Source organism: Arvicola amphibius, chromosome 7, assembly GCF_903992535.2.
Source record: "Arvicola amphibius chromosome 7, mArvAmp1.2, whole genome shotgun sequence".
Classification (NCBI taxonomy): Eukaryota; Metazoa; Chordata; class Mammalia; order Rodentia; family Cricetidae; genus Arvicola; species Arvicola amphibius.
The window spans coordinates 96,014,693-96,041,597 of NC_052053.1; the positions used below are offsets into that span (position 1 = coordinate 96,014,693).

General features: G+C 43.5%; 1 protein-coding gene across 3 annotated transcripts in view; it reads right to left on the reverse strand.

Moving 5' to 3' along the window:
* The window catches only part of Rgs6 (regulator of G protein signaling 6), a 606,319-nt gene that overhangs the window by 244,337 nt on the left and 335,077 nt on the right, over positions 1–26,905 (reverse strand). The gene's annotated exons all lie outside the window — the stretch shown is intronic.

Below are 26,905 nucleotides of genomic sequence, written 5' to 3' on the forward strand. Positions count from 1 at the left end.
GTCACCTGCCCCACAAAAGTCAAGCAAAAGTAATGATGGAATGTTGTGGGGTATTTGTACACTGCGCGAAAATGTGTTACTGTGATTGGGTTAATAGCGAGCTAAATGGCCAATAGTTAGGCAGGAAGTATAAGCAGTACTTCCAAAGGGCGGGGGGAGTAGGAGATGAATTTTGGTGCATGGCAGACACCAAGGAGGCATGGAGGGAATTGGATCTACAGAATGAAAGAAAGGTAAAAAGCCAGGAGGCAAAACATAGATTAATATAAAAGGGTTAATTTAAATTATAAGAGTTAGTGGGACATGCCTAAACTAAACTAAACAAGCTAAGCTTTCATAACTAATAAGTCTCCATGTCATTTCTGGGAGCTGACTGGTGGGAGAGAGAAATACTCGTTACAATGGAAAGGATTTCCAAAATCAATATGGTCATTGGCAGGGGCGTGCAGAGAAGATTAAACATCTTTGCCTATCTTTGGAGGTACTGACATGAACTCCTGCCCATAGGAGGGTAGGATGATAGGATGTAAAGTCTTGGCCAAACTGTAGTCTAGTGGATTATTATCTCTGGATTGGTCATCTCAAGGATATAGTCATTGCTGCAAGGGGAGAGACTGTAGATTCTATTTCCATCATAAGATATTTACCCAGGGCTGGAGAGATAGCCCTATGGTTAGCTAATTCCCCATTAAAGGACTAGAGTTTGTGTCCCAGTACCGGTTTGTGTAGCTCACAAGTGCCTGTAACTCCAGCTCCAACAGATCTGATGCTTCCCCTGGCCTAGGTGGGCAATTGCCCATCTGTACATGTGCATGTGCACACACACATACACACAGAGAGATGCATAACTAAAACAAAATGTAATCTTTTTAAAGGATAATTATCCACAAAGTGTTGTTTCTGGAATCCAGGGTGAGTGCAGAAGAGAATGAGCCAACTAAGAAGCCAGATGCTAAATAAAAGTAGAGACGCCAGGTTCTGCTTCTGACCTGATGGGCATTTGTAGGTCCAAATGAAGCCACTGCTTGCGGCCTCTGTCCTTGCTTCACTAGCAGTCTTTCCTTTATGGAGGTTCTCTGTCACATAAAGGTGCGTGCAATAAATTGGGGTGCGTTCTCTCTTCTTTGTTTTCTGCTATAGGGAGCCAGCAGTTAGAAGAAAAAGACCATGTTCCTTATCTACGCTCATGCCCTCTAGAACTTTTGGAACGAGGTGGTAATACAAAGCAGACAGCGTCTGAGGCTGTTTTAAAACCTGGCACAGTGTGCCCTTATAGCCAGCACCAGCGAACACTGGCCACCTCACCTTGGAATCCCACCAAAGCCTTGGAAATGGAAGCTAGGGTGATCCTTCAAAGGATGAAACGAGGGCGCAAGCCCTCCAATTGCCACTGCTCCACCGTCCCTTCTTCTCCAGAAGGTCTGAGACCACTAGGCTCCTGGCATGGGGGAGGGACCAGGAACAGTGGTAGGTGGACTGTTGTCCTTGGAGCCATTGCAAGCTCTCCACTAGGAAGAGTGAAAGGGTTGACAGTCGGAGCGCAGGTTCAGCCAATCCATTTCATCTTGGGAGGCAGGGAGAGCGGAAAGCGCCCACCCAGAAAGACAGAGCTGCAGAGAACACACCTTATCAGCCCCGTGGGGATGGATATAAAAAGTACGGCTCCTTTGCTCAGGGCAGGTAGACTGGATAGCCGAGAAGGTTAGTCTGAAAGAAAATATCTCTAAATTAAGAAAAAGCAACAAAGGATAAAGAACAAAGGCACGGGACACACACCAGAGGTCATGTGGGAGGCCTTTGCCGTCATGTTCAGCTCTGTCTGTTCCCTGTGCTTTGGGGGCTCCGGTGTGGATATCAGTCACAGAATAAAGAGCCTTCAGGGGCTCTGCGGGGCTCCATATGCTTAGCTGTTCCTAGGTAGACTGTGGGGACTTTTCCAACTTGCTAAATACAGCTGCTGTTCTGTCTTCTCTATATAATTAGATTCACTGATCCAAGCCAACAACATATTGAGGATTGAAATTCAAAGGAAGCTTCCAGGAAACCTTTGGAGAGTCACATTTCTCATTTCTGGGCCCAGAGCTCCCAAGCCCACTCCCCTCCCCCATCTCCCTCTCTCTGATGGGACTAAATTGTATTTCCTGTATAGCTTTCTCACAGTGCCGGAGGTTGCAAGTCCCTTTGCCCTAGACTGAATATCTGAATCCACAGCACCAAGCACCAGGGTTACGAAGGTGAACACAAAGGTGCTTTTTCTGGGGCATGTTTAAATGACCCTTCCTTGAATAAACTGAAAGGAACCAGGGGTTCACTGAGTAGAATGCATTCGACCTTCAGGCTAAATGTGAATGAGGGAGAGAGAGTTTGTTTGGTTGGAAATACCTTCTCACCCAAGTGAGCTTACTCATGTATGCATGTATGCCTAGCAGAAGGCTAGAGTCAGAAAGCAGGGAATGCGGGCGGGAAGGTACACAGCAGAGGGCTCCCTGAGTGGTACTGTCCTAAACAACAAACCTTCCTTTAGGGTGTGTAACCCACTTTCTCCCATCATGACTTTTCCAGGGATGCTTTCCTGTTGTATTTTCCACAAAGCGACTGGGGGATGCTTGAAGTAAGGGCAGGACAAGGCTCAAGGGACCGACGTTTGCTTCAGTGATAACTATTTCCTAGGCAGATGCCAAATGAGGAGTTAGGCTCACTTTTCATCCCTCATGTTTTTAACTGAGGACTCCTAGTCATGTGACTCAGAAATTCTAACCATTTCCCATGACTTCAACTTGGAATAAACGAACTTGGTGTTGGGGAGTATACAATAAATTCTTTGAAATCTGCTAGCCCTGTTCACTCCTCAATACAGCTCTGCCCACATCTGCCTACTTTGTCTTCTTACGTCATGGTCATTCCAAATGAGAAAGGCTATAGTCAGTCAGGAAGTCAGAGACCTGTAGCCAAGGTCAACTCCCTCATTATACTATCCCCCCCTTCTACATATGAGGGAAATTGCTCTTCTTGCCAGTCAAAGAAGGGGCAGAGTACCAGATCTTCCAAATAGATGCCAGCTGCACAAAGCCAGGGGATGAACAGTTCCCTAAAATTCCTACCAGATGCATGGAAGACCTTCCACTGACGGTGTCCTTACTACTGGTAAGGACAGACTTAGGGAAATTTTGGCTGTACTGAGAAGGGCCCACAGCTTCAAGTCAACAACATGCATGTACCCTAGGTATCACTATATAACTCATCATGTAACGTAATTATAATAAAGGGTAGAGTTAGTCAAATGACCCCTCAACAAATATTACCTGAGCCCACAAAACAAAAACACTATCCACCGTGGGTTCCTCAGGAGGTCTCCCAGACTGCTGCTTATACCCACATAGCCAGTTTCTCAAGCATTCTCTCTTCTAAATACACTTTTTGCTGATTGGTGATTTGTGGGCAGCCACATATGACTTCTTTTATTGATGAGAACAAGGACCTGGACCCAAAGAATCAGCCCCTTTGAAATGAGCAAATATATTGATACTGAAAACCAGAGTTTTAGGCAAAAGCTTGGCCTCTGACAGCACAAACAAGACAGACTTGGGACCTGTCCCAGTAGTCAACCACAGAGAAAAGTAATAATGAAAGCTGGGAGAAAGAGATATTCAGTGTGGCCACATTAGAAAGAGGAACAAATCAAGCGTTCAGTGACCATCCCTCCTCCCCAGTCTGTTTTTGGGTTACTGACTTATGTCAAATAAATAAAAAATTGGGGCAAAAGACAGGAAGCGTGTGCGATTAAGCAGTCATGGTCTAGGTATGCTCTTGCTCTGCAAAGTGGTCTGCAGATGTCATATAACTGTCAATGTTTTCGATCTGGCTAGTTACCAAAAACAATGGGCTTGTTGTCACTTTGGCCTTGCTATGCTTTGAGTGTGAACCCTCAAGGTTCATGTAGTGGAGCTCAGTTCCTTATGTGGTAGCACTTGATGGGGGTATGAGAAGTAATATGTGGAGCTGCCTTCAGTAAGGGTGCCGCTGGCCCTTCTGTAATGAGCCAGCTCTTGCGGGACTGAGCTGTTACAAAGCAAGGCCAGCCCACCCATTTGGCTTGGCCCTTCCTGCATGCAGCCTGTTCCCTCTTTGCTCTTTCACACCAAGAGGCCAAGGTGGCCTTCACCAGAGGCTGACTCTGTGGGAGCCAGCGTTGAGCTTCCGCTCTCCAAACTGTGAGCTGAATAAATCTCTTTTGTTCATAAAGTTCCTAGCTTCGGGTATTCAGTCATAAATTTAAAAAAATGAGTCATATAGGCCCGCTTTGAGCTCTCTCTGTATCATGACAGCGGCTTGTCCTTCCGCTGGGTTACCACATGGCGTGTACTTAATCCCTTACGGGAAGCTGGAGCCATGCTGTGAGAGGGCCAAGATCCCAGAACCAGAGCAAAACCAATTGCTGTTTATGAATTACCCAGTGGTTTGGGCAGCATTATGCTTAAATAGAAAAGGGGGGGTGGGGCGTAAGACAACCACTGAGGGTTTCCTATCGATTTAGCAGCCATGGTGACATTTAAACATTTCACTAGCACAGCAAAGCCTAACAGAACCGGCACTGTAGGAAGGCTGCGTCTCACTGAGGACCAAACCTGTACCCCCTCAGATGTTTTGCCGCTAGCTCTTTACTGAGTTACTATTACGAGCAGCTAGACCCGTGTGCTTCAACTCCCTTCCTCCTGTCAATCTGGCCGGCCAGCTAATTTACAACGCACGTCCCCACCCCAAGGTTTTTCATTCAATAAGAGCAAAATGAAACTTTGAAATGAAATAGAACATAATTTGCCGTTACGGTGTATCTCACCCATCGGATTCCTGCACTTAAAACTATGTAATATTAGCACTGGCCATCAGCATCGGGCTCCATCCACTCAGTGGAGTTGCTGCAATGAGACAGGCGCTCGGAAATGCTTTTAGTGGACCTGCAATTGGCACCATTTTCTGGAAGGCCATTTTCATGTCTTTGCATCTAGATATTATAGGAGGCAATCGGAGAGGCTCTCAAATATTTATTTGAGAAACTACCCAACACACTACTTACTATTCACCGGAACAATTACAAATACTTTGTATGTCTGATAATAAAGATCAGTTAAATTAAATGTCATGGGACAAGATCAAACAATACAATTGTGATCTAAATTGTCTGACTATACATACTTGGAAATGTGTCTGGAAGGAAATATCATAAAGCGTAAGCATTTTATTTTCTAAAACCTAGGAAAGCATACAGGTGAGTATCTTTTTCCCTTTAGAATAAAAACAACGAAACAAATACATCAAAAAAGGAAAAAAAAGACCAAGTCACAGACTGAAAATGTTTCCTTGTTAGCATGGACCCAGTGAGCAAACACTGGAGAGGTGGCTCAGAGTCCAGAGAGAATTAAACATATTTGCAGCGTAAAGCACAGGGGCCTGGGTACACTTTGGATAATCTGCACGTGGCTGAACGGCACCCCTATTTGACCAACGCTACTCGAATCCCCATTGCCCACACAATTCCACCTCAAGTCTTTCTTCTCCTCCTGTGCCTCTTGCTGTTTGGATTGGTCTGGATTTTGTCTTGAGAATGGGTCTCAGGAAGCCCAGGCTGGCCTCAGACTACTCATTTCGTAGCAGGAAATAACCTTGAACTTCTGATCTTCCTGCCTCTACATCTCCAGTGCTGGAGATTATGGCATATGCCACCATGCCCACTTTATAGGCATCCAGGGCTCCTTCCTTGCTAGCAAAGCCCTGTACTGACTGAGCTACACCCCAGCCCCAAAGGCGTCCTCTCAACAGCCAGGGTTAACCATTGCTTACTATGTTATCAGAGCAGAGAAGCACCTGCTCACAAGGACAAGCCCTCTAACCTGGACAGAAACCTCACATTCCAGGTGATTTGGCCCCTCATTTTGTCTAGGGGCCCGCTCCTAAGAAGGTGAGCTCCCCTGAGACATGCTAAAGAGACGGGCAGACTAATTAGTTCTTCCATGAGATACTATAATTTTCCTTCCCAGAACCCCCTCACCTAATGCAGGAACTTAAGGGCTGTAGGCACGTAGTCCTGCAAGTCTTTCTGCTTCTCTGAATTAGTTAAAACAAACCAACCAGTAACTTTTCCTTATTCCTTCCTTTCTCTTTTCTACACATGCTCTCCTCAGCACTTTGAGCTCCCCCCATCCCCGATTTGGGGTTTCCTCACTACCTCTCTACTGCCATGCTTCTCAGCCTTCCTAATGCTGGGACCCTTAAATGCAGTTCCTCATGTTGTGGTGACCCCCAATCATAAAATTATTTCACTGCTACTTAACTATAACCTTGCTACTGTTATTTGAATTGTAAGGTGAATATCTGATATGCAGGGTATGAGATCCCCAAAGGTCGTAACTCATGGTTTGAGAACCATGGCTTTAAAGCGCCCCTTCCTACCATGGGCCTGTGTGTCCGGCATGTGCCTGCTCTGTATGGGTTTCCGTGGCAGGGACTTCCTCTCTGTCCCCCATTCACCTCTTTTAGGCAACGCTGAGCTCTTACAGCTTAGCTGGAAGTGTAGCAATACTTTTATTAGAGTTTGGGGGAAAAAAACCAACAGCAAACTTCTGGCAGATAAGAATCTGTTCTTAAATTCTTTTATTAATTTGACCAAGAACTCTAAAAAGCGACCCCAGTATAAATACTCAGCCACATGGTCAATATATTCTAGGAAGTTCTGCTTCAAACCACATTTTAGTAAAGAAAGGAAGTACAATTAAAAGGCTACCTCGAAATAAGATATCCTCTCACAGTGCATAGATATGAAAAGATCAAACGCTTAACATAATGATATGGAAGCTTAAAGATTTATTATTTCTCGCTTCAATATACAACGTAAATATTCCCTGAGTTTGGCTAGCTAAACGTCTCAGCAGGTAAGGGTCCTTGCCCCACAAGTCTGATGACCCGAATTCAGTCCCTGGAGCCCACGAAAGACAGAGGGAGAGAACTGATTCTCTCATATGTTGTACTCTGACCTTCACATGGCCCTGCACACATGTGGCATGTGCATGCACACACACAAGCGTATAAACACAGTGATAATGATAATAAAGTTTTTAAAAGCTTCTGAGTATCGACAAAATTAATCAAAGCAGCAGAGCAAGGCACCAACAAGGTTATCAATTTAGTTAACAGCAATAACTACTAACAATAACTACTAATAGCTCCCACAGCCTGAAGAGCACGGGGGGGGGGGGGGGGGGGGGGGGGGGGGGCGCTCAGGATCGGAGCTTTTCGTTCTGGGTGAGATGGGTTGTTCCTAGAGCCAAAGGTCATATCAGAGGCACACATCAGATTTAGAAGTTTGTTGAAAATCCCCAGGTAAATACTTTTCTGCTTGATTTGCCAATTCACAGCTTTGCCATCACTGAGCGTGAGAGGCTGCAGGTGCCAACGGAGTTAAGGTGACTGAAAACCAAACTCATTCAAAAAATTCCCTGGAAGGGAAAACTCAAGATTCCCACAGAAATGTTAGCCCCCAGGGAGGAGGTTGGGAAATACATGGACACAATGACACACACTTCAGAGTCAGTGAGCTTTATGTTTGTATGGGTTCATGTCAAGACATGCAGCGAACATGTGTAGCGATGGCTTCCTGGGAGCTTCTACTTTCTAAATCTGCACCGGAAGGTTTGTTTGTTTATACAAAGGGATAACTGTGTCATGTGGGATGCGAGAGGGAGGTGTGTGGATTGGAGAGAAGCCCCAAGCTTTGCACTGGAGAAGTGCCAGGCTTGGTTAATCTAATAAACTGATACTGTCAGAGGGCCGAGGTGGAGAACATTGGCTCTTCAGTCTGCCTGTCAAACGACTCTGTCCTGACTAGGCTGCTCTCTGAAGCTGCTCGTGGACCACTGTGTGAAGAGGGGTGCTTCCGGGATCCCCTGGGCATTCAGACTGGGGCTTCCTTGAGTCTATGGGACAAGCTGCATGGGTGAATCTCCTTGTTAACAAAAGACTGTTCCTAAGTATTGTAGGATCAAGCCCAAGCCTGGTTTATACCACCACAGAGCAGATGGTGGTTGGGAAAGAGAGACCTAGGGACATCACAACTGAGTCTGCTCACTAGCAAGAACCGAGTGACCAATAAGAACCACCAGGTAGACTTAGGCCATTTCTTAACCCCTGCCCCTCCTCTGATGTCTGCTTCCCCTTGCCCTTCTCATAGTGAAGACTTAACAGGAAGAAAATAAGGTGATCTGGAAGAGAAAAGTTCTCAAGTTATTGTGACCAGGGGCTGAAATCCTAGTAGCCGTGAGTCTTGTGGTTTGTCAAAGCGTAAACAAGCGCTCTTTAAGATAATGGTCTCAGTGCCAAGCCCATGCACGGAAGGAGGAAGGACGGTGGCAGAACAACGGCAGACTGGCTCTGGGGAGCGCTGGAGACAGAAGTGACATGGAGTCCAGAAAATTAGGTTCTAGTTTAGCCCCACAGCCAAGTGCCCAGCTCCTTAACGTCTCAGCGCCTGCTCAATAGACAGAGGTAACCAGAACACTGTAAAACCCAGCATGTTGTGGAAATTCCATGCCATGGTAACAAATAGTAACTAAGCACCGACTATGCATGACCCTTTAGTGGGCTCCATACTTCGAGGTGTTCACAAGTGGGACTTGTGTCTATAAGAATGCACAAAACACTTTTTTATTTCATGATAACTACAAATGGGAAATGACTCAGGTAACCACGGACAAGTGAACTGAGAGGCAAACTGTGGCCTATTCATATAGTAGACCTACTTAGTGGGTCTTACTTACATAAGCAGACCTGACTTAGCATAAGACAAGTGCAAATTATGGACATAAACACATACATACAAGAGATGAATTTCAAAAAAAATGCTGAATAAAAAAATAGCCTATGCGGTATGTACTTTCCCCAAAAGATACATGCTGCATGATTCTAGAACTGTATGCATTTTTAGAACAGGCTAAAATCACTCATGCCAAGAAACCCAAACATTGGCTGCCTCTCTACACAGGTAGGTTGGGAATTGCCTGGGAAAAGTCATTAGCATAAACATTAGCATCTGGGCAAAAACAAAGTCTGCAATTCAACCAGGACCCATATTGCAAATTCCGTGCTTGTCAAAATGCATGGAATGGAAAGTTTAGCATCCGTGTATGTCGCTATATGTAAATCTCACCTTAAAACATATTGAACACTGCATAATGAATGGTATGCAGGCTGAACTCTTGAGTGGCGAAGTGTACTGATCTGTGCAATTTAATTTGCAATACGCAAAAGAGGATGGATACATGGATGGCAAAATGAATTGCAAACTAGAGGTGGTGTTATCATTTTTATATCACGTCTGGGGTCTCACTTCTGTCAACATTCAGGAAAAATGCTTAGTCACCTCAGCTGTTAGCATTTCTGGGTTCCCATGGCTGCGCATGTGCCATTAGCATTCAGGCAAAATGCCTAGTCACCCTAGGGCCTTAAGTCCTATGTAATCTATGGACTGCGTGGCCACATCATCTATTCACATACGTGGCATGGCTATGTAAGCCCCTATACACATACACTGAACTACCTTTAAAAGCCGATATGCCAGCCCCACTTCCTTTCTTCTGCCACATTTCTTACAGACAGGCCTGTACACTTCCTCCTTTCCCTTTCCCTACTCCTTTTTTAAAATAAAACTCTTGAGCGGGTTTTGTTGTATATCTTGTGGCCCATTCTTGCGCATATATCAATAAATGTATAGGTACTCACAGTATGACCACCTTCCATTAGTTAGTTTGAAAATATTTTTCTTTTTGTTTGTTTTTTTGAGACAGGGTTTCTCTGTGTAATAACCTTAACTGTCCTGGCACTAGCTCTTGTTGACCAGGCTGGCCTTGAACTCACAGAGATCCGCCTGCCTCTGCCTCCCAAGTGCTGGGATTAAAGGCGTGTGCCACCACTGCCCAGCTCTTGAAAACAATCTTATGATATCTTGGGAATGGCCGCTAACCATTCTTCTTTTCATTCTGATGAACCATTTTAAGGTATCTTAAAATGTGTTGCTGAACGAATATATGTTTCACTCTGTCATGGAAATCTTGTTTGCACCCTTCAATTACTGAAGAAGGTCTGGAACTCTCCGCAGTAAATATCTGCATTTTATTTGGATTATGATATTACTTTAAGAGGCTGGAGAGATGGCTCAGAGGTTAAGAGCATTGACTGTTCTTCCAGAGGTCCTGAGTTTAATTCCCAGCAACCACATGGTGGCTCACAACCATCTATAATGAGATCTGGTGCCCTCTTCTGGCATGTAAGCATTCATGCAGACAGAATACTGTATACATAATAAATAAAATAAACCTTTTAAAAAAGATTTACTTTGAGGTCCTTTAGGAAAGTTTGTAGGGAAAAAAGTTACTTTTCTAATACAATACATTCAATACCACCTGTAAAGGAAGATCAGATAGATCCTACTAGATACTTGAGTTAGGATTTTTGTGGGTTACTCACAAAATATATAGAATCCATTTGGACATCCATTCTATGAGTTATTTTGATTAGTCATCACTGTGATACACTATCTAAAAGCAACTTAAGGAGGGAAGGGCTTATTTTGGCTTCCAGTTCATCAGAGTTCATCATGGCAGGGAAGGCAAGATGAGCATGACCACTCGCTGTGGCAGCGAGAGGGTTAGGCAGCTGGTCACATTGCACCTGTGGTCAGGAAACACAGAGACACATGCTGCTGCTCCACTTGTATTCCTTCTTATGGACTCCAGGACCCCAAACCAAAGAATGGTACTGTTCACATTCAGGGTCTTCCCTCCTTAATTCAAACTCTCTGGAAATGCCCTCCCAGACAAGCCCAGAGGTTTGTCGCCAAAGTAATCCCAAATGCAGTCAAATGACAATAATTAACCACCGCATCCGGCAAAGCGCTATCAACCAGCAAAGGGATAGATCTCGTGGAGCTGATTAGTCATTTTCTGGGTTCGGAGCTGCAAAATAGCAAATTATTTTCTTCTCTCAGACATCAAGACCTAAACTGTGGGTGGCTGCTGCCAGGAAATGTCATCTTTGAGTGTGACATTATAGATAGAAATGCATGCAGGGGAAAATGAAAAGGGGGAACATGATAAAGAAGTAGAAATTGCATGACTCATCTGGCTTCAGATATCACCTTCAAAGACATAAAAAATGGGACAAATTACTCATCAAGATTAATTTCAATAACACCAGAGAAAGGTCTTCAGAATTCTTTTTTGAGACAGATTCTCACTACAAACTGATCATTAGGTTAGTCTGGCCGAAAGATCCAGGGATCCTCTGGTCTCTGTCTCCCTTGAATGTTTTTGTTTGTTTATTATGTATACAGTGTTCTGTCTGCATATAAGCTTGCATGCCAGAAGAGGATATCAGATATCATTACAGATGGTTGTAAACACCACGTAGTTGCTGAGAATTGAACTGAGGAGCCCTGGAAGAGCAGTCAGTGCTCTTAACCTCTGAGCCATCTCTCCAGCCCTGATTGTTATAGCCGTTTTTATATGGGTTCTGTGGATTGAACTCAGGTTCTCATGCTTGTGTGGTAAGCGTTTTATCAAATGAGCCAACACCAGGCTGACTATTTAAGAAGAAGCATGTACGAGAGCTCCAGTTCGAGACTCCCCAAATTTCACTTAATATCATTTTAGCTCAGATCATCTCAGACTTCCCTCCCTTTCTCTGCTTCATCAAGCTGAGGGTGGGGTGAGATGTGGTCTCTAAGGCCAGATAGACCTTGAATGGAACACTTGCTGGACTGTCTTAGTATAGCAAACGTTCATCCCCTTGCCTTGCCTCCCTTGTTCCTTATATGGCTTCAGGTGCTGGCAACATTGTAGTGAATAAAGTGAAGTCCTCTTCTTAAAAAGCATATTTTTTTGTTTTTGTTTTTGAGACAGGGTTTCTCTGTAGCTTTGTAGTCTGTTCTGGAACTAGCTCTTGTAGAGCAGGCTGTCCTCGAACTCACAGAGATCTGCCTGTCTCTGCCTCCTGAGTGCTGGGATTAAAGGCGTGCGCCACCACTGCCCTGTTTTTACAAAGCAGACATTCTGAAGGAGACTTAGACCACAATGAACAACTAAGAGATCCATGGGAAATCGCAGAGGGACCTGGGAAAGTATGACAGGTCAAAGCAATTTAACCAAGTTTAACTTAGGTGCAGAATGCAGAACAGCACCCTGTCTCAGGGGAAAAATGGCAAATGAGACAGTAGCTCCCTCTCTAATCTTTTTTTTTTTTTTCCTTCCCCACAGACTAATAGATGGAATTGCATCCCCGGAAATCTTACCATCCCAATCCAAACGCTGCAGCAGGCAGAATGGTACACAGAGATATCACAACAGCTGACTCTTCACAGCAACAGAAAAGCAAATAAGACACCCAGCCTGGGAGCTGATGGACACCAGCCTAGTGATCACAAGGAGTGTGATTCTTCCCCAACTAGGGTCAAGATCTGCCTGATGGGGCCTGATTCTCGAGAGACATTCATTTGTGTGCAGGGAAATGGCTTGTTGGGGGTTGGGTGCGGTAAGGGAAGTGACCGTTTAGAACTTGGCACGAAAGCATACAGATGTTGTCAGTCAACATTATTCACACGTTATCATTTTAGAAGACTGGTTTTTACAAGATGGGGGCAGATATATAGTGAACATACTTTGACTCACGATGTTTTCAACTTACTATGGCTTTAATTGGATGCAGGCCCATAATAAATGGAGGAAAATGGGTAATTTCTCCAATGACTGGTGTGGGGAAAGGGTACCAAAGCCTTTACAACGACCATCATCCAAAACACTGACTACTACTAGGAAAGAAAAAGGAGGATTACCACCAAACATGATCATGAAACCAAAGGATCTTTTCCTTCAGAAAGAACCCTTGTTACTTAGAGAGAAGGTGTGGATTGGGGATTATGAACTCCTTTGTTTAATCTGATGTGTTTGGTGTCCTGAGTTACAGTGCTTCTCAAAGTGTCAAGTGTTTAAGAATCATCTGGGGACCCTTTAAAGACTCTGATTCAGAGGTTTGAGGCAGGGCACGGTTCTTATCAAGCTGCAATCCTCTAAGGCCTCTGGCTCACTGACACATGCACACACCTGAGGGTTTGCAGGGTTTACAGGATGTGAAAAAACAGTACTCAGGTCTCCAAATGAGGCATCCAATCACAGTTAACAGGAAAGGTTCTCCATTCTCTCAAAGCTCCATCCATCCAGACACACCTAGCCATGCTCTGCGGCTTAGCAAGCTAGAAGACAGGGGAATAGTGTTCTTAATCTGCTACATGTTGGAATGCAATGACATTTATTTCACAGCTGCTAAAATACACCAGACAAGAACAAACTGGTTTTAACTGGAGAGATGGCTCAGTGGTCAAGAGCACACATTTCTCTTGAGTTTGATTCCCAGCCATGGCAGGCAGCTCACAACCCCCTGTAACTCCAGCTCCAGGGGATGCAATGCTCTCTTCTGGCTCCCATGGGCACTGTACTCATATACACATACCCTCCCCTCCACATATGCATAGTTATATGGAATAAAAATAAATCTTGAAAAATTTTAAAAGAATATACCAATTAAAAATACAATTTTAGGAATGGCTAACTGCCTAATTAAAAATTATTTCAGTAATATTTTTAGTTTTTCCCCTTTGAAATTCTGGCACTGAAGTCGATTATCCATGGGGAAGGGGTGGGCATTTGCTATAGATTTGGAATGTTTACTCATTCTTAGTTTTTAAGAATAAAGTGGAAAGCAAAAATTACATCTAAGCACCCTTAGCTCTGAGGAATTTGCTTTTAAGCAAGAAAACTAGATTCTACAAAGTGCCCATTTCTTCAGAGACTTCAAGACCAGACTTCACAGCATCAAACAGCCCTGATGTTAATGGTTATAAGAGCAGAAAGATAAATTTTAAAACTCATTATAAAATAATCCCCAATGTTCATTCATGTTCATAAATAACATATATATATATATGTATATATATATAAATACTACAGAATATTAGAAGCCAGTAGACACGATACAACAGCTATAACTTATTAAAATAAATACTTAAGTACATTAAGTGAAAATAACAGATTTGAGTACATGGCAGCATTTTATTTATTTATTTTGTTTTTAGGGACAGAGTTTCTCTATGTAATTGCTCTGCTAGCTGTTCTGGAACTCGCTCTGTAGACCAGGCTGGCCTAGAAGTCAGAGATCCGCCTGCCTCTGCCTCCCAAGTGCTGGGATTAAAGGCATGCGCCACCACTGCCCGGCTGGAATTTTATTTTTCAATAAATATAGAATGTTTGCCACAACCTCACATTAGATATTTTTAGAAATGGTGCTTTAGATGTATTATTTTTTTCCAAAGTGAATAATTTAAAAGATATGATCCACAACAGGCCCAGATCAAGTTTGGGGCAACTTACCTGATTCTCTAAATTAACCGAAATGGCAACACACACACACTAGGAACACCAACTTCATTCACTAAAGCAGAATATATACAGAAAGGCTCGGGCTAAACAGAAACCCGTGGAATCCCATCCATTCATTACAAATGCCTTCAACAAAAGTTTTGCTAAATATGGCTCTAACAGTGAATGAATAGAGGGAAGTTGGGGACTTGCCGCCTAGGACAGGTAACCAGTAATATTTTTATGTCATTAGGAAACAAACATTTTGGTGGCATTTTGACAGGTTTAAAGCCATGAGTCAGACAGTGGGAACTACTGAGTTCCTGGGCGCCACATACATCCAAGTCATCCACTCCCAGACTGTCTCTGTCCTTCCTAGGAAGCACTGTGTGCGTGCACAGAGCAGCGAACTGAGTGGTTTCAGCTCAGGTCAAAGATTCTTAGAGTCCACAACCAGGGGTCTGTAAATTCTTAGAAATGCAGTGTGAAGCTCTGCACATATACGCTCCCATCTATGGGCATCGAGACCCATGCCTTTCATAATTTTCAAAGTGTAAGATGCCTGGAAAAAAACTGTTGAATTCCTAATGCACAATTTTCAAAAGTGGGAGAAATAAATCTGGGCATATCCATCATATGTGGCTGTAGAATATGTTAAAGGGTTTCATACAGCCAGGTCAGACAGAGAAATATCACACAGAGCACAAACCTCAAAGCCTTTGAAGTACACATCAAATTCTTTCATCACTAGCTGCAAATATAACCTTCCCACCCCATTAGCTTATGCAGCTGGTGGGAGCAAAAATCCCAACAACACATAAAGAGGAGATATTTCTCCGTGTTCCGTGACAAATGCTCTGATGCCTTCCCACACCCAGCCTGTTTCTCTGTCTGCCCCTTCTTAAAGGTGTCCCTTGAGGTGGCTCTCAACTTCCAAGTGAACCTGGGAAGAACCCTAGGTGCTTATTAACCATGCAGATCATAGGTACTCCCCACACCCCCCAACTCCCAAGGTCTGGAATGAAATCTATAGGCTTCCTTTTCTATTTTTTAATTCAATGCTGGGGATCAAACCTAGCACAATCTACCACTGGGCTACCACCTCCCTAGTCCTCAGTTGTTTTGAGGCAGGGTCTCTATAGCCCACGTTAATCTTAAAGTTGTGATCACCTCTGCTGGCTTCCTGAATGCTGGGAATAAAAGTGTGTACCACCTTGCCCAGCAGGGCTTCCATTCTTTAACTTACTTTTAAATTTATTCTCTGTGTCTTTCACATCATGCCTCCTGATCCCACCAGGCTCCCCACCCCCAAATAAAACAAAATAAAATTTAACAGAAAACGGTGGGGGGAGAAAGAAAGGGAAAACCTTGTCATGGAAGCTGCAGTGTGTAACACAGTGAGTCCCACATTAAATTCCCTTATCCATAATTTTTACAAGCAGGCATTGAGGCCCCTGTTCTCTGCTACACTGTCGATGCTGGGCCCTCAGTAGGACTCTTCCTGCACATCCTGTTCCTGCCCTGTGTCATGCAGACCCAGGGCTGCAGGACCGACAACTGCCACCTAACCCCACCTGAGCGCTTTAGCAGATCACAGATGGGGTGGATGTTGGGGTAGATACAGGGTTAGTCAGCCCAAAACTCTCCTCTGTTCTCACCACCAGGGTGAGCTCTCCATCACTGCCCTGGCTAGTTCACCCCTTGCAGTACTGAGCAAGGAGCGTGGCCAGTTCTCCTGCTTTTACATCCTCAGGGTTGGTTCTTCCACACCTACACCTTGCCTGGGCAACCCAGTAGAGCTGGGCCTGAAGGTGTCGATGGGGGAGGGCTGCAGCAGCAAGGGGGAGGGCCAACTCCCTTGCCCACCACAGGTGGCAGTTCAAGGAGGGAGGGCATTTTTCCCTTGCCCTCACCACCACGTGGCAGACGGGGTGTGTGGCCAGCTATCACGCATTCACACCCTTAGGGCTATTTCACCTGTGTCTCTGCCAACAAGGTTGGTTCTACTGTGCTGCCTAGGCAGGGAACAGGGTGCCTTCCTTAGTGCTGTAGTTGGTAAGGAGGAGAATCAGCTCATTTGTCTGTTGCAGGTGGTAAGGGGCTAGAGGTAAGGGGCAGGCAAAGGCTTCCATTTTAAATAAGCTTCCTAAAGTGTTCTGATGCAGATGATCACCCTCCTACCCTTTGTGGGGCAAACTAACTTACTGCAGACCCACTTTCTGGATCCACTGAAGCAATGGCCTCCCTCCTTTGGAATAAATCACCTCCCTTCCTTCCCATCACTGGGCTGAGAACCATCCCCCATCTAAACGGGCCCTGATTACTACTTGACTAGGTGGGATCACCCTGCCTTGTTTATTTCAGTCAAACCTTCCAGACAACATCTTCACGAAAGGCGTTGAAATGGGTCACGCTCCCTTAAAACACAACCAATCTGTGTTCCAAGCGGAGATGCCACTTAAGGCACTAATTAGAAGCGGGACACAAGCAGATTTCTTTACCACCTCATCGGCGACAAGGACTAATGACTGTAATGAATGAAGACTTTAATATATTCTACTAGAGGTGATGACCAGAGGTGTGATCAAGTACCAGCTAATGAATCTAATCATGGACCCTCGATACAACATCACCCATTGGTTTAACACCGTCACACGGTGAAGCTAGCTGTAAGATAATGTCACAGCCAGGCTCATTAGACTGTTCCATCAGTAAATTTTCCCACAGGGGGACAAAATTAGAGGAACGGTCAAGAATACCAAGGGTTCTCCTTGTAGGGCTGACAGGCCAACCATTTGTTTGCCAAGTTCACTGTGAAGCCTAATGGGAAAATTTCATCAACAAATCTGAACTCTTGAGGAGGAGCTCTTTACAGAATTCTAAGGAGTTTTAATTAGCATGCAGCTAAGCCTCATTAATTGGGATTCTACAAACAGAAAATTTATAATTTGTTCAGAAGCCACAATAAGGAACTGTGGGCTAGAAAGAACAGTCTTTTAAAGTAAATTAATGGGATAAATAAAACTGCTCAGGACATATTCAACCTTAATGAGCACAAAGTTTTGGAGCTGAAGATCATTCGGTTGAGATGATCTGTTTACGGCTGCAGCCTCAGGAAAGAATTCAGCCCTTCGGGCTCCTGCCTTCTGGTCCAGAACTCTCTTCACCCCGTTGATCATTACTGACGAGCTCTCTGTAAGTCAGGAGTGCATCTTGCAGTTCTCAGTCCATGTGAATGAGTTCACTGAAGATGTCCTGAAGTTCACACAATGCTCTGTCCTTTTGCGTTGCAAACTTATCTATGCTTCTTCAGCTGCTATTGCTGAAGCCAAGTCTGCCATTGCATCCTGAACCAGACGTGAAGCATCTCAAAGTGGACCCAGTATTTAGTGATGAGGGTTCTGTTATCCTATTCATTCATTTTTTTTAAGTGCTAAGCACTCTATCACTGAGCTATGTCACTAGCCTGCATTGTACTGACTCTGTAGAGACAGGAGGAGCTGAATCTATTTCATCATGCACTAAATTTTGGGGACTCCTAGACTTGGCAAATGTCACTCCAGAAATCATACATAATGGGCTGGGTGGTGGTGGCGCACGCCTTTAATCCCAGCACTCGGGAGGCAGAGGCAGGTGGATCTCTGTGAGTTCGAGGCCAGCCTGGTCTACAAGAGCTAGTTCCAGGACAGGCTCTAAAAAAGCTGCAGAGAAACCCTGTCTCGAAAAACCAAAAAAAAAAAAAAAAAAAAAAAAAAAAAAAAAGAAATCATACATAATGAAAATGCAATATTCATGGCATCATAGAAAGTTGTAAGTATTCAAGCAGATGTGAAGAAGCAAATCCAAGGGAGTTCTCTATGAGGCTAGTGGGATGGATGTCGGGATGGTTTAGAAGGCACCATTTGCCTAGGGAATCCCTTGGTCTGGGATCTGATCTCCACCCTAAAAATCTCACCATCTGGCTTGTTGCTGTAGGCAGGGCAGAGAAGTTTCTGGGAGATGAGAGCAGAGCAGAAGAGTCACATTTAAGATGTTCATTCATGAAATCCAACATATAAATGCAGTAACTATCCCACTGCGGGCTTCCTGTCAGTAGATCAGTCCCACTGCTCTGACATAAACTACACAGAAAGTCGAATCCCACCAGCACACTGCTCGGTAACCAAGAGAGCAGAACAATAGTGATAACTAATGAATTCTGATGTCATAGCTACAACAGGAACGCAAACGCCTGGGAACTTGTCCACTTTTACCTTTGATGGTTAGGGTTAATTGTAAACTTGAGTCTAGAATCACCCGGGAAACAGGCATTGGGGTGTGTGTGGAAGATAATCCTGATTATGTAAATTGAGGTGGGAAGGCCTGTCTGCTATGGGCAGTACCATTCTGTGTGGCTTAGGTCCTGGGCTTTGCAAGTGGAAAGACAGAGCTGAGCGGCATGCCTGCAAACGTGATGTGACAACAGCCACTTCAGCCTTCTGCCACCTTGACTTCCCTACCACAACGGACTGTTCCTGGAATTGCAAATTAAAATAAACTCTTTCTGCCTTATATTGATATTGTCGGAATAGCGTATCACAGCAATGGGAAAGAAATCAGTACATCACCGTACTATTTTCCTTCCCTTGCCATCACATCTCTGTCACAGAACTACATATGAGCATATTTTTAATGGAATTGACCCCAACTCAAAGAAAAAAACCCCACCTGTCCATATCATTCAACACACAGCACACTTCTTTAAACTATTATATAGATGCGGCACTTGAATTTATCAAAACATTGTTTTTCAGGTACTTGACTCCAATTAACCACAGTTGTGTTTGAAGAAAATGTTTTCTTCATATGTCTTTGAATGCAACTAAATAAAATAAAATAAAACCCCAGATACCTGTTTCTAGGACTGACTGCACAAACATTCCTAGCAGTTGTTGCTCTTAGCTGTAAAAACATAACCCACTTTAAGGCTAAGTAGGAAGGAACGGGCGGAGGGTAGAAGGTGGCTGGAAGAACCTCTGTGATGTGCGAAGAGCAGGCTCGGATGCTGCAAAGCCAGGAACGTGACAAAGGATAATTACCCTCAGTTATATCACAGACTGACATTCACATCCATCATGGAATGCCAGCCCTCTGTAAATGCCATCACAACCACCAGAGAAGCATCACAGCAATGCGTAACACACACCACAGGCACCACACACAAACGAGGAAAAACCTTGCTCTCATTGCTGCTCGCAAACACCTGATGAACAGGGATACAAGTAATGTCAGGTTCGAGCAGATGCTGAGGCAGGCCCAGCAACAGCAGAAAGCAGCACATCCTTGAAACACGCTGAACCAATAGAGGAGAAAAAAAAAATACAAAAACCCATTCTGGTGCTCGCTGTGGTCACAGTACATTAAAACTGAAACAATGGAAGGTTAGCATGGCTGTTATACAAGGGTAAGAGAAACTTGGAAAGAAGCCTATACATTTTGCAGTCTGGTTTCATTTTTTCTCTCTCTCTACCTACCTATTATCTATCTATCATCTATCTACCTATTATCTATCTACCTATCTATTATCTCTGTCTGTCTATCTATCTATCTATCTACCTATTATCTATCTATCTATCTATCTATCTATCTATCTATCTATCTATCTATCTATCTATCTACGTACCTACCTACCTACCTACCTACCTACCCACACACACACACACACACACACACACGAATATATAGAAAGCAGAAGGGGAGCTGTTTAAGGGAGGGAGAGGACCAGCGGAAGGAGGAACAGGAGGGTAAAGGCGGTGAATAAGAATGAAGTACAACGATGCACATATATGGAAAGGTCATAACAAAACCTGCTATTTTATAAATTAATCAAGGCAAGAACCCATTCTACCTTGGTTTTTCTATTTTTACAAAAGCAAGGAATGAAGTTACTTATGCCACCTGTGTGATGCTTTCAGAAGCATCTTAATTGACTTGAGAGGTACTTGCCATGCAGTCAAACATTCTGATAGAGTCTTTGAACTTAGATATTCTTTTCCCGGCATGGTGCCAGAAGACACTATATATCATGGCCTCCAGGGATTTCCATTCTCTTCCATGGGCTTCCAGGCCTCAAACTTTAATTAGTATCAGCACAACTGGGGATGTTCATCTGGAATAAAGCAGCACAGAACCCATCCGATGCCATACAAAAAAAACCAATCTAGACTTCATTGTAAATATATGTCAATCAAATTTTCAGGATAAAAGAAGGAATTTCACATACTTCTGGAGATCTAAGATGGAAGGCTTTACATCACAAAAGGGAGGCAGATATTTGATTATTAAAAACGTGCCATCAAAATCAGAGAAACAGTAGATGGAACTGAAAAATACTTGCATAACCAATGGCAAAGGTTATACAGCATGCTAATTAATGAAAATTCTACAAATGGGTGGGAAAAAGCCACTTAATGGGATAAAAGGGAAAACATATGGACAGAGCAGTTTGCACTGAAAGGCACAATAAGCGAGAAAATGTACTCGAGCTCACCAGCATGATCAAGAAGGGAACACTCTGCACACAGACACAATCACGAAATGTAAAGAGCGATAGCATTGAATGAAGATGAAGGATAATGGCGAGACAAGGGCTGCAGGTGGAATGTGTACTCATCGCATTCTTTGTGGAGTCTCTATTTATAAATTTGCCAACTCATTCAGCTTTATTTGCAGACTCCAAATCAATTCTTGCAGCACTTCCGTGGTCATCTGAGTCACTCACGGACATGCTCAGAGTGTCAAAATTATGAGTCACTCAATAGTCGTGTCCCCAGCGAAAGTGGAAAAGGTGATGCTCTGCCCTGCTTCAGCCCCCATACTATAAATAAGTGTCCTTTGTATTGCCAATTTTGTCCTCCTGTTTTCTTTGTTGGCATGTCAATGTTTTTAAATGACTGCCACCTCCAAGCCTGGTGCTGCCAGGCTGACTGGTGTTTTCCTAAGCACGAGAAGGCTAGGCTGCACTTTATGAAGAGACTACATGTGCCGCAGGAGCTAGGATCAAGTGTGAGCTCCATTAGTGGATCCACAGTGCTCAGTGAGTTTATCCCTAATGTAAGGTATGGCCAGAGGCTGGCTGGAACTTCATCTGTATCTCCTTTAAGGGCTAGTCATTGATGCATTAATTCAATGTATTTTATTCTAATATAACGATCTCGTGTTTGGTTCTTCAATATTCAAGGTAGTTTTGTAAAATGTAACTAAGCAGAATGGTGATAGCTGATTGAAATTTGCCACAGGCTTTTAGGAAAATAATACTGTCATGTGAATAAAATTGAAACTGTGCCTTTTAATCCCAGAAATATTTATCATCTCTTCTAATAAAGGCATTCTTTATAATGGCAGTGAAATGAAAGACAAATGACAGCAGGAAATACTCTGGTGTTTGTCAGTGGGGCAATGCATCAATATTTTCATATCTACAAACTTTGGAAAACTGCATTGCAAGTAAAAAAATGTATGTGCATAATTCTTCAAAACGCTCCAGTTTTCCCGGAAACTATTTGTTGATTATCATGCTAACATTTAGTCTTGGATGGAGGGCTAGCTTCCAGGTTGGACTATATTTCTAGCAACCTGACATAGGTGTGTGAGTGTTTGCATGTATGAATATTTGTGTGTGTGATGATTTTGAATCTTAATGATTTTTCTTTATGATTTGAGGAAAGTAAAATTGAAAATGTTATACATAGTATGACCCAGGCTATATCTATATATCTATATATCTCTTTCTATCTATCTGTCTGTCTATCTATCTATCTATCTATCTATCTATCTATCTATGTATACACACATATGCACACATACACCACAGAGAGAGAGAGAGAGAGAGAGAGAGAGAGAGAGAGAGAGAGAGAGAGAGAGAGAGGTTAAACAAAATAATCCCACATCACTACACACTGTGCAAAGTTCTGCCTCTTGGACCTGCAGCCTGCAGGCACGTGGTGGGTACCTGAAAGCGGGAAGAGCTGTACTTATGTGCCTTTATTTTGTCATTCTGTCTCCTTTGCCCTTATAAATCTCTAGGTCAGGTTCTTACTCAGCTCTGTACATAGACATGTTAATCACTTAAGGGGTGACCATCTAGAGCTGTAACCTTCTCCTCCAAGGCTGAAGACAACAAGACAAAACTTGGGTATTCTCCAGGAATGAGTAGTCAGTCAACAGATGGCAGCCACCAGCTTTCATGGTGTCCTATTTAGGCCACAGAAACAACCTAGGATTCTCTGTCATTGCTTGACAGAAGGAGCCATCACCTTCTCAGCTTCTTTCAAAGTCAATCTCTGCTGTAGCCACTTGAATTCCAGGATCAGTCACCTTTGTAGACAGGTCATCCCATGATGAGACTGCTCCTTTAAGTGGTAGCAATTACCCCTTGAAGGGAACTGGGGGTATTCCCCGTTAACAGAAGCAACCATTCATGATGGGAACCAAATTGCCCACTTCAAGTGATAATGACTTCTTCTCCAGGTCCTAGCAGAAACAGAGCTCAGATAATGCTCAACCAGACCCTAGTAGATCAAAGCACCAGCCACAGCTCTCACCTATGTGAACCTGAAACTCATGACAGCTCCCTGACAGACAGATAGCAATGCCTGGTCTCCTTCTCTTCCCATTAGGGTGACAGTGACTAGAATCCCTTGCATGCTTCCCATAGCACTCTCTGTCATTTAATTCGTGGGACCAAGTGACTGGACCTGACACAGCTCCCTGAAGTTGGGCCTCCTATGACCTAGGAGTTCAGTAAAATCATACTTATGCTTATACAATTGTGGGGAATGAGAGTAAAACACCTAACCAGGCGGCTAGTCCCATTACTCCAGCAGAAGCGCAGAGTCCAGAAAGATTTACTTCTCTTGTGATCTTACATGCTTGCATTCTGAGTTGTGTCTGCAGAGATCAGACCATGCCCTCCGCAGTTACTTCATATTACACAAGGCAGGTTTTTGGGCTGTGTCTTGTCTCAGAAGACTATTTTATAAGCAAAATTGGAGTCCATTTTGAGCACAAACGCAGATGCAGGATGCATCCATGCCTTGTTGCAAACACCAACCCCAGCACCTGCCCAGCACCACCCAGGAGGCACAGGCTGATGACTTACCCGAAAAGTAGAAAGGGAGCCACTCTGTCCTATACATTTAGTAAAGTCAACTGGGGCCCTATGGGCACGTGCATTGGCATATCAAAATCCTATCAGGAGAACCGGGCCTGTGGATTATCAAATATACCAGACCAATGAAGAGCACAACTCCTTCACCTGAGATTCATAAAAGGAGGGCATCTACCACCTCAGGGAGTATGGCTCCATCAACCTGTTGTCTGCCCAATGACAGACAGAATTATCAACTGTACCAGTTACTTTGTCTTGCTTAGTTCCCCACTACTGATATGGCCTACTCAAATTGCTGACACTTGTCCATCTATTTGTATAACATATATATACACACGTACATATAATACATATAATAATTATATATAAATATATAATACATATAATATATAATAACATATTATGTGTATACACACACAGTAGTTAGGGTTTCTACTGCTGTGAAGAGACACCATGACTCTGGTAACTCTTACAAAGGAAAACTTTAGAGTTGGCTTACAGTTCAGAGGTTTAATCCATTGTTATCATGGTAGGAAGCATAGTAGCATGCAGACAGACATGGTGCTGGAGAGGTAGCTAAGAGTTCTACATCTTGATCCACAGGCAATAGAAAGTGAACTGTGTCCCACACTGGGTATAACTTGAGCATAGGAGACTTCAAAACTTACTCAACACTGACACACTTTCTCCAACAAGGTCACACCTCCAAATAATGACACTCCCTATGAGCCAATCATTCAAACAAAATACATGAGTCTATGGGGGGCCAAACCCATTCAGACCCCCCTCTCACACACACACGTAAGTATGTATGTATTATATATGTATGTATGTATAGAGTGTACTATGTTGTTTAAGAGTTAGTATTTATTAGCAGTTAAGACTGGAATAAAAAACAAACTGTTTTCCACAGTCAGCTATCAAGACATCTAGCAAGTTGTAGCCAATGAAATGTAGCCATCCACGTTAGGTAAATTCTGATGTTGTGGAAGGACACAAAGTGTCTTATGCTTCTGACAGTGTGCTTTTGACAATGTTCATCCTCAATCACAATGCATCCATTTTTAAATAACCACGGAGAAACTATAAAAAACAGAAATTCCATTGAATATGAACACAATGCAAGTTCTTTGGGTTCATCCTGATCATTTTCATGGTTCATATACTGAAACCCAGATCTGCATTCCACAGACTTTCAAAGGGCAGGCTTCTGTGAGTCATCTTCTCTGCACACTGTGAGGAGCTCTGGGCCAGCATCTCATTGTCTCCGGGCATGTTGCCTATGGAGACATAATCGATGAGGCTATTCTACCTGACCGTAACTGTCATTCCATCCCATCCTATCTCCCTGAGCCGGCTCCCCATCACCTTGACTGGAGTTTGGGGTGGTCTCAAAATCTTCAACCATACATCGACTAATAATCTACTAAAGCCATCCATTATCTGTAGGCTTTACTTCATTTGGTCCTTAGCCGCCACCTTGATTTACCTTATATAAGTGGTTAGAGGAAGAAGGCTGCTGATTGATGTGGGAGGGTCTTCTGTTTTAATAAAGAAACTGCCTTGGCCAGCCCTTAGGTGGGTGGAGTAGACAGAACAGGAAGAAGGAAGTGAGCTAGATGGCTCAGATAATTGCCCTGCCTCTACAGCCAGATGCGACGAAGCTCCAGCCCAAGATGAACGTACACTAGAATCCTTCCCCGGTAAGACACCCACTTTGTGGTGCTACACAGATTATTAGATATGGGTTAGTCAAGTTGTGAGTAAGAGGCTGGAATTAATGGGTGAGAATTAGATAACAAGATGCTGAAACCAATGGGCCAGGCGTTATTTAAAAAGAATACAGTTTGTGTATTGTTATTTCGGGGTATAAGCTAGCCAGGCAGCCTGGAGCCTGGCGGCAGGATTGCAGCCTGTAGCTCCCATCACTACAGAATGGCGCCCACGTGGATAACTGAATCCACAGAAAGCTTGAGAAAGCTTGGGAAAGAATAAAGCATGGCTTCTTGGTAGCAGCAATTTCTTGGGTCTGAATGTATGTTTTTCGGTTTTTAGCCGTAGCAGGAAAAAAAGTTTTGCTGTTTTAAAATGCTGGCGTTCTGGTCTGTACTGCCAGGACAAACTCTGACTCTTTCAAGCAGGCTGTCCTGAGTAGGGAGTTTTTGATTGTTGTTTGACACTGTTGCAGCTTGCTTGCTGGCAGGGACCTTGAAATGCCATAGAGTTGTGGCGATAAACATGGCTCCTGCGGGTACCTCCGACTGGAGGCTAGAAAGCTAAGGCATGGGCTGGATCCAGCCGCCAAAGTTACGGCTTTAGTTCTACCGATATTGGTGGGTAAATTAAAGACTCATGTGATCAGAAAGAGAGAGATATACAATAAAGAGAGATTCAAAGATGAAGAAAACCTGTAAATGTTTTACAGTGTGTTAAAAATATACGCAAGCTAAAGGTTAAAGTTCTTAAAAGTAAAAAAAAGGAAGTAGTTGGGTGTGGTGGTACACACCTTTAATCCCAACACTTGGGAGGCAGAGGTAGATTGACCTCTGTGACTTCAAGGTGTGGTAGCACACACCTTTAATCCCAATGCCTGGGAGGCAGGGACAGACAGATCTCTGTGAGTTCAAGGTGTTGTAGTACACACCTTTAATCCCCGCACTGGGGAGGCTGAGGCAAATAGACCTCTGAGTTCAAGGACAGCCTGGTCTAAAGAGTTATTCCAGAACAAAGATATACAGAGAACCTGTCTCAAAAAGTAAAAGTAAAAATAGAAAAAATAGAGGTTAAAACAAAGCCGCATAAGATGGAATATACACAGAGAATCTTGATACTGTGTACTATTATGCTCTCTTTGAATTGTTTGAATGCTGAGGAAGAAGCAACAGCTGCTAAAAGATATTTGTTTATAAATGCTGCTGAACTAATCCAACATAGATATTTTGAAAATACTTTGACTTCAGAATTTGGATCTAAGGATATGATACTTTGGAAAAGAGATTCTTCTTTTGTTTTTACAGAAAATGAAACCCTGTGGATTGCTTTTATCCCAATATGGTATGATAGACCACGCCCTCCTGAAAGGTTGCTGTGAACACCCTCAAAAAATTACTTTGCTCAACTGACGACTGAGATGAACCTAGCACACAGGTTACACCATAAAAGATCTGATTAACAGCGTCCCCATTCAGCATGAAGCAGTTTGGAGAGAAATAACTTCGCCCATGTTCCCAAATATTGTTTATAAGTGTTCTTTTACATTTAAAGGGGGATATGATATAGAGATGAATAATTTGCATTGGTATGG